The sequence below is a fragment of the Nannospalax galili genome, unplaced genomic scaffold (genome assembly GCF_000622305.1).
Source record: "Nannospalax galili isolate Female #2095 unplaced genomic scaffold, S.galili_v1.0 scaffold1307, whole genome shotgun sequence".
In the NCBI taxonomy this organism is placed as follows: domain Eukaryota; kingdom Metazoa; phylum Chordata; class Mammalia; order Rodentia; family Spalacidae; genus Nannospalax; species Nannospalax galili.
This window is the reverse complement of record NW_008357035.1, coordinates 1,624,739-1,632,690: the sequence shown is the minus strand read 5'-3', so window position 1 is coordinate 1,632,690 and position 7,952 is coordinate 1,624,739. Positions and strand designations below refer to the sequence as shown.

Here is a 7,952-nt window from a genome sequence, read left to right as displayed (position 1 = left end):
GATTCACCATAGCACATACAGGGCTGGTTCTGTTATGATTGATTTATGTCACGAGAGCTCTAAACACTGCCTCACACACCTCTGTAACCACTTAGTTTGCCTTAGAGGGGGCAGTAGAAGCAGGTGGGGATGCTTAGCTCCAGCCCAGGAGTGGCTTGTGGGCCACGTTCCACAGAACAGCTGTGTGCATACAGCTGTCTAAAGCACCCCATTCCTGAGAACGGCCCACAGTGGAGTGGCTCCCACCTGGGCAGACCCAGCTCTGGCGCACAGACCCATCTCAGCCCCTGTACAGTGAGCTGTGGGCCAGGAGCCCATACCCCACTGTGCCTGCTGGGGACAAGAGCCTTGTCGACAGTGCAGGTGACAGTGTGGTCTCTCCCTGCAGGTGTGGCCTGGTCACCCACAGCGGGATGGACCAAGTGCCCCTCATATGTGACTATGGCTCAGGCTTCAGCAAGGTGGGCTTCGCAGGAATGGAGGCTCCCTTGGCCGTCTCCCCACTATCCTTGGGAAACTGAGGCATGATGTGACACCCCAACTTCATCCTCTAACCTCTTGTGTTGTTTGGGACACTGATTCCCATACTGACTGCTTCCTGGTAGACCTTTCTAGCAGGCGGCCCCAGACGTAAGCGAGCACCTCCCCTCCTGGTTGCCGGCTCCTCCACACCCTCCTGCATCAGCAGCTGCTCTGGGGGCAACTTCACTCGCCCCTAGCGCCCTTCCTCCACTCTACTGCTGGGGGCCCCCTCCTCCCACTGCAGGGACCCCCTCCCCTGAGCTTGGCCCTTGGCCCCACTCCCCACTTTTCTGATTTGCTCAGCGATCTGTTGGTTCACCAGCCTCACCTCTGAAATCAGGCCTCCCTTTCCCCTGACCGATACAATCTCTTGGAATGTGAGGACTGACTGATCATGGGTGGGGGTTGCACCAGGAAGCACCCCACAGCTCCAGGGGAAGAGAAGGCACATGGTAATGTGCAACTGAGCCTCTCGTTTGTGGGGTGCATCCTAAGAACCCCAGTGGACACCACTGTGGAGGGTCCTGAATTCTTATGGACTGGTTCCTACACAGACAGATCTATGTGACATTTGAGTCATAAACTCAAGAGATTAGTGATAAAGTAGGACATGGTATGAGATGCTGTGGAAGTATGGTGGAGACAGTCAAGCAGAAGACGTTTGTAGAATGTGGGTAACCCCAGAAGGCAGGGGTACTGTGCAGAGAGCACCCAGAGGGGCTGGTGGTGCTCTCAGGTGTATCATGAGGTGCAGGGCCATAGCATGGAAAGTCAGACTCCACACCCAGAGACTGTGGACAGGCCTAGCCCATCCCTCTTCTCCAGGCATGCCGGTTATCTTTCCATCAGCCCTGTCACCTGGTAACCTCGGCCACGCCTTGGGTGTCTCCGGGAGAGTCAGGCTTCTTCCTTCCCTTCCCCAGGCATGACACTCAGGTGGAAACTGTGTGTTCCTGGTTCCCAGATCTCCTCCTTGTAGGCTGGCAGCCATGAGGGCAGCTGGGTCCCTCTGGTGGGAGGCCTGATGGGAGCTCACAGTTGTTCTGTCCGCCGGAGCCCTGTAGGCCACCCAGAATGGGGATGCCAGGCTGAGCTGTGTCTACCTCATTGCAGCACGGGGCTGCTTTGAAGCCCGTTAAATAGGCCTGCTACCCACACCACATGCTCAGATGTGCATCAGAGGCAGCACAGGACTGGCAATCCCATGTCTCCAGGCCTTTTGGTCTGCGGGGTCTCAGCCCACTGTACTAGGTGTAGAGGGACCGTAGAGAAGAAGGCACCAGTTTGGGGTTTGGGGAAGTGAGCAGTCCTGCTCGTCTGAAGTCTCAGCTTGTGGTCCTCACGCCAAGGTCAAAACCTGCTGTGGCAAGGACATGTGTGAGGTACGCATGTGAGCACCATCATGTCAGACGAGCCTGAAGAGGGCCACTGATCCCTCCACCACATGTGGATGGTCACATCCTGGAAATGGCCACAGCTGGCTCCCCCATGGGCATGGCTGGGGTCACCTGGAAAATGTCCAGTATCTGTGAAGGTTTTAGTGAGCTGGAGTCAGACAAAAGAGGGGCACAGCTGCTCGAGCCCAAGGGAGCAGGAGGAGGTCTGTGTTAGGAGCTGAGGTCAGTCGCTCCCTCCAGGGCCCCCCCCCGCTGGCTGACAACTCAGTGTAGCTGAAATTCAGGTCTAGTCCAAGGGTAGAGAAGCAGATGATCCGCTCCCATAGGCAGGCATGGCGTTCCCCTCCCGTCCATAAGACAAGCCCACTGACACTGGGGAGGTCTCCTGCTTGTCTCAGCTCGACTCAAATGTCATTTGTCTGGAGAGATCCCCCCAGGAACAGCTGCTGCACTCCTACAAAGAGTTTCGAGCCGCCCTGGCTGGGGCTGTGTCTTCGGCAATCACCTGTGGTCTTTTGCACAGTTGTTAAAAGGTGTCTATGGAGTGTTCAGTACACTGGAGCAAGTGTGAACGTGTCGGAATAGCCATTTGACTGACAGTCCTTTTGCTCAAGGAATCGAATGTAGCAAGACAGAATCCAGGGCTAATCAGGGAGCCAGACTGCCAAGTGCGTAGCGCCTCTGCCTCGTTACGGGAGGATGAACGTCAGCATGCTTACAGTCTAACCTCAAACTTACCCGTCAACAGTATCGGTGATTTGAAGGATTTTCACAGTGAGACTCACCCTCATGACCGGATCTAACCATCTTCCTACCATCCATTATTGTCTAGAAAGAGACACGAACCCGTGTCCTTGTCAGCATTAAGTGTCAGCTTGAGAAAGGAGCCTCAGTTGACTGTCTTCATCCAGTTGGACTGTGGGCATGTCCGTGAGGGATTGTCTTAATCGATGGGGGAGGGCTAAGCCCACTGTGGGTGGCACCACCCCTGGGCAGCTGGACCAGGGCTGTATAAGAAAGCAGGCCGAGTCTGACAGCAGATGGTCAAGCCACATCCGCCACGGTTCCTGCTGCATTTCCTTGGTTGTGAGTGAGCTCCTGGTCACGGGTAATGCTGTGTGGAAGCAGGCCCACCTTCAAGCTCTTGTCCTGACTTTCCTCAGTGGTGGACTGTGGCCTGGAAGTACACAATGAAATGAACCCTTTCCTCCCCACATTGCTGTTGGTCAGTGTTTTATCACAGCAACAGAACGAGGCTTTGACAGCTGGATTCACATACTGGGAAGTTGGAGTTCCCAGTACTGGTGGGCAGAGCCTCTGGAGGGGGTGCTGGTTGTCCTGGATTTAGTCTCCCTGGAACCACAGCCCACTGTAATAAGAGCTTGTGGGTATCCAGCCACCTGGCTGGCCAGTGTGCTAATCTTCCTCCCTAGATTCTATTCGAGACCTTCAATGTCCTGGCCCTGTACTTGGCTAACCAAGGAGTCCTCTCCCTGGATGCTGCTGGGAAGACCTCTGGTGAGTGACTCAGAGAAGCCCCATCCTTCCTAGTTCACGGCATCCCTGTCCTTGGGGATGCAGACCCTTACTGTAGCACACAGCCACCCCCTGACAAATAATAAAAACAAATGGGGGGAGATGGCTCAGTGAACAAAGGCGCCTGTTGCTAAGCCTGGCAACTAGAGATGGATCCCAGGGACCCACATGATAGAGGGAGAAAACTGACTCCCGAAGGTTGTCCCCTGACCTCCATGAGTTACAATCTGCTCCGCTTGTCTAGCTTAGTCCCCACCCCAAATTCCCCATCCTCCTGGGACTCCAGATTCCACCTTTTCCTGAATCCATTTTCAGGCACAGAACAGACTGCTGTAACTTTTCAACCCTAGGATGAACCGCGGAGTGTCCAGACAAGCAGGTCGAGCTTCCAGCGAGGGAAGACAGGGGCCCAGAGCCTCCTGACTCTCTGGATGAGCTCTACGTGCACCTGACATGGACAATGGACCGTGATGATTTAATTCTTACACTAGGCTCTTTCTTGTTCTTCCCTTCACCCTCCTGACGACACGGAACGCTCTCACTCAGACTGCAGCAATTTTCTGGGCTTCCCTTGCCCCCCGGCACCTCCCCCTACCTGTCCAGACAGCATCTTCATTTTCTAGTTTAGTGACAGGAACCGTGCGGCCAGCACTGTACTGTGTGCGCCTTTCTCATTCTGCGCGTTACTTGGAGGTCTCCCTGCTGTTACTGGCATCAGAATCTCAGTTCCTCCTGCTTAGCAGCGTTGTCACATGTTAACATGTACTAGGAATGTACTAGACTGTCTATTCAGTCTTGAATGGATGTGGAGTGTTTCCTGTTTGGGGCTGTTATGGCTGTGAACATTTGTCTGTGAGTCGGTGGTTCTGCGCAGACCTGTGCTGTGGTTCCCTTTGAGTAAATACTGAGACATGGGATGGCCGGGTCATGTTTACTTTCTGGAACAAAATAGCTTTCAGGAGCAACTTAAGTGGGGGAAGGGTTTATCTGGCTCACAGTTTGAGGACACAGTTCATTATGGTGGGCAAGGCATGATGGTAGGAGCTGGTCACATTGCATCCACAGTCAGGAAGCAGAGAAAGATGCGCGCTGGTGCTCAGCTCGCTCCTCCTTTTTGTTCGGTCCAGGATCCTGGTTCCTAGGGTGATGCTTGATGCCTGCGTTCAGGGTGGGTCATCCCTCCTCAGTTAACACAATCTAGAAGCTGTCACAGACATACCCAGAGCCTTGTCCCCGTGTGATTCTGCCAAGTTGACAATCGATAGTAACTATTACATCTGCCAACTCTTGGAATGGCCAGTCCTCTTATTTTAGTCACTCGCAGAGGAGCGCGTGGTGCCTCCCTGTGGCCTTATAGGAGCGCGTGGTGCCTCCCTGTGGCCTTAGTCCCTGCTCCTGTCCTGGCCAGTGACTGAACCCTTTTGTGTTTCTTTTCTGCCTGTCCATCAGTGGCAGGTCTGTCCAGGTGACTGCCAGTTTCTTGTGGAGCTGCTCACCTGTTTTGACAATTCTCTTTTATCCTGGGCACAAGCCCTTGATCAGCTGTGTGCTCCGCAGAGATGTGCTCCCTGTCTACAGCTCCATGTAAGACTTTCCTCCCCCTGTCGTTAAGAACAGGTTTTAATTTCTACAGAGTTCAATTTACCAACGTTTTTGTGTCTTAACCTTTTTTGTGTCATAACTAAAAAACATTTGCTGAACCCAAAAGGCTTTCTGCTGGGTTTTCTTCTAGAAATTTTATAGATTTTAGTTTTACACTCAATTCTGTAATCTATTTTGAATAAAACTTTTTATGGAATAGGATATGAATGAAGTGTGTGTGTGTGTTACTATCCCACGGTATTTACTGATTTTTTTGGGAGGGGTGTTGAGACAAGGTCTCACTGTGTAGCCCTGGTTGGCCTGGAACTTACTATGTAGACCAGGGTAGCCTTCGACTCACAGAGATCAGCCTGCCTCTGACTTCTAAGTACCAGAACTCAAGGCATGCTCCCCACGCCTGGCTGCGTGGATTTATTGAAAAGACTCCTGTCAGCTGCTGGCAGTGATGGCTGCTGCGGAACGTCACTCTTCTGTGGGGACATGGCTGCTGGTAGGTTGCTCGTGCCTCAGTGGATGAGCCTTCAACCATACACCTGTGGGCAGCACTCACTGGACTCCAGGGGAGGACCCGAGCTTGGGAGGGCTATGGGGTGGGGCCCTTTCGGGGGGCTGGAGGGAGGGAGTGGTGAACGATAGGATCAAAACACATGCTGTAAATGTAAATATAAGGAAAGATACTATTACAAAAGACAGTGGAAGGGGCTATCTGGACAAGTGAAAGGGATTGGGGAAGGGTACAACAGAGAGAATGGGGCCGTGAGGAGGACCAAACAGCGTCAGGTGCACCTATGGCATTGTCTCAAGGAAACCCATTACCTTGGGCAAATGTTATATGCTAAAAAGAAAACAGGTTGCATTTCATAAACTGTGAAAAGAAAGGACAGGGAAAGACAGCTTTTCTCAGTGAGGTGTCTTCTCCTGTTTGGGTTTTGGTCAGTTTTCCCTCACTTCTGTGCTTGCTGTCCCGTTCTATCAAGCACCCCCCCGCTCCCACCTTAGATCACCAGCACATGGTTTTAATGACTGCAGATTAGCAAGCCTTGAAAATGAAGTGGTCTCCTGCGTTTAAAACAAGTGGCTCCTATGGATTTTAGAATCAGGTTTTCAATTTCCAAAACCAAACCAAAAAAATTTAGCAAGCCTTGAAAATGAAGTGGTCTCCTGCGTTTAAAACAAGTGGCTCGTATGGATTTTAGAATCAGGTTTTCAATTTCCAAAACCAAACCAAAAAAGAGAAGGAACTTCACTTCTTTGAGTTTTGGGTTTTGTCTAGGGCTCTCTTGATTGCATGGATGGATTTGGGAAGAGTCAGCCAGCGTCTTGCAGACCTCTAGTCTTGCAACAGATGGTGTATCTGTGAGGTCTCCCAGGCTCCTCTCGGCACCTTGGAGGGGTTCACGGTGCCCAGGGCATGCCTGTCGTTTGTCTGATGTGTGCCCCTGAGAGTCTCATGCATCCTGAGTCTGTTGTAAGTGGCATCGTTTGAATGGTTTGAATGTGAACTTTCCCTTGTGTTATGACTTGGTTGTCAGCTGATGGGGTTTTGGGCCGTGATTGGATCCTGAGGGCTCTGACTCCAGGAACAGCTTATCTATTGATAGTATTGTGTTTGGATGGCAGTATTGACAGGGGCCAGAAACTAAGTTGCAGTTTGGAGGGAGTAGGTCATTGGGGCACACATGCCTTTTTTTCCCCCTGTAGCCCCAACTGGCCTGGAACTTACTTTGTAGACCAGGCTGGCCTCAAACTCACAAAGATCCACCTGTCTCTTGAGTGCTGGAATTAAAGGTGTGTACCACCATACCCTGCTGCAAATATATTTTTGACAAAGTTTGGCTCATTTTTTTCCAAACTGGATGCTTTTTTCGAGTGTTTTTTCTTGCCTGTTGACTGATGAGGCTTCTCTGTTTAATACCACATAGAGGTGGTGAGTATAGAAATCCTTGCTTGTTCCTGATCTTAGAGGAAGGTTGTTCAGCCTTACAGCAACAAGCCATATGACAGCTGTGGTTTTTCATAATTTCTTCTCTAATTTATGCAAGTTTCCTTATAGATTTCCTTTGCTGAGAATTGTTTTCCTTTAATTAAATATATATATATATGTATTGCATTTTGTCAAACTGCAATTTATGCATTATAATGGTTAGCTTGATTTGTCTGCTGAGGGACTGCCTACATTAGGTTGACCTGTGGGCATATCTGTGGGGGACTGTCTTAATTGACATAGGAAGACGGCCTACTGTGGGTGGTACCACTCCCTCTGCGGGGGTCCTGGGCTATTTAAGAGTGGAGAAATGGCCCTGAGCCCGAGCGAGCATGCATTCATTTCTCTCTGTCCCAACTATGACTATGATGTAACCAGCTGTTTGAAGTTCCTGCCTTGACGTCCCCAGTGAAGGGCTGTGACCTGGAATTGTGAGCGGAAATCAACCCTTCCCTAAGTTGTTTCATCAGGGAATTTTATCACAGCAGCAGAAGACTGGAATGTGCATTTATTGCCCCAGTTATACGGCTTTCCTCTCTTCTTTAAGATTGTGAAGGGCGTTGATTTTTGAAGCACTACTTTGTGTTTCCAGAACTAAGCCCATTTTGCATTGATGGATCATCTTTTTAAATTTCTATTGTTGATCTCCATTTGCCAAAGTTTCGTTTTGGGGTTTTGTGTCTGTGGTCGTGAGTAGTAATGGCCTTCAGCGTTCTCCCACCTCCCGGGGACCTCAGTGCGTGGGAACCGATGTCCACTATCTGTGTCATGAGTAGTAATGGCCTTCAGCGTTCTCCCACCTCCCGGGGGCCTCAGTGCATGGGAGCCGATGTCTGCTATCTCGGAGAGAAATTCTGCCTTCTTTTGCAGCTGTTGTAGGTAGGAGGGGCCACTCCCTCTCCTCCATCCCA

General features: G+C 51.1%; 1 pseudogene; it reads left to right on the top strand.

The window, feature by feature from the left end:
- The first annotated feature begins 413 nt into the window (after positions 1 to 413).
- Positions 414 to 7,952, top strand: part of LOC115067919 — a 17,108-nt pseudogene continuing 9,569 nt past the window's right edge.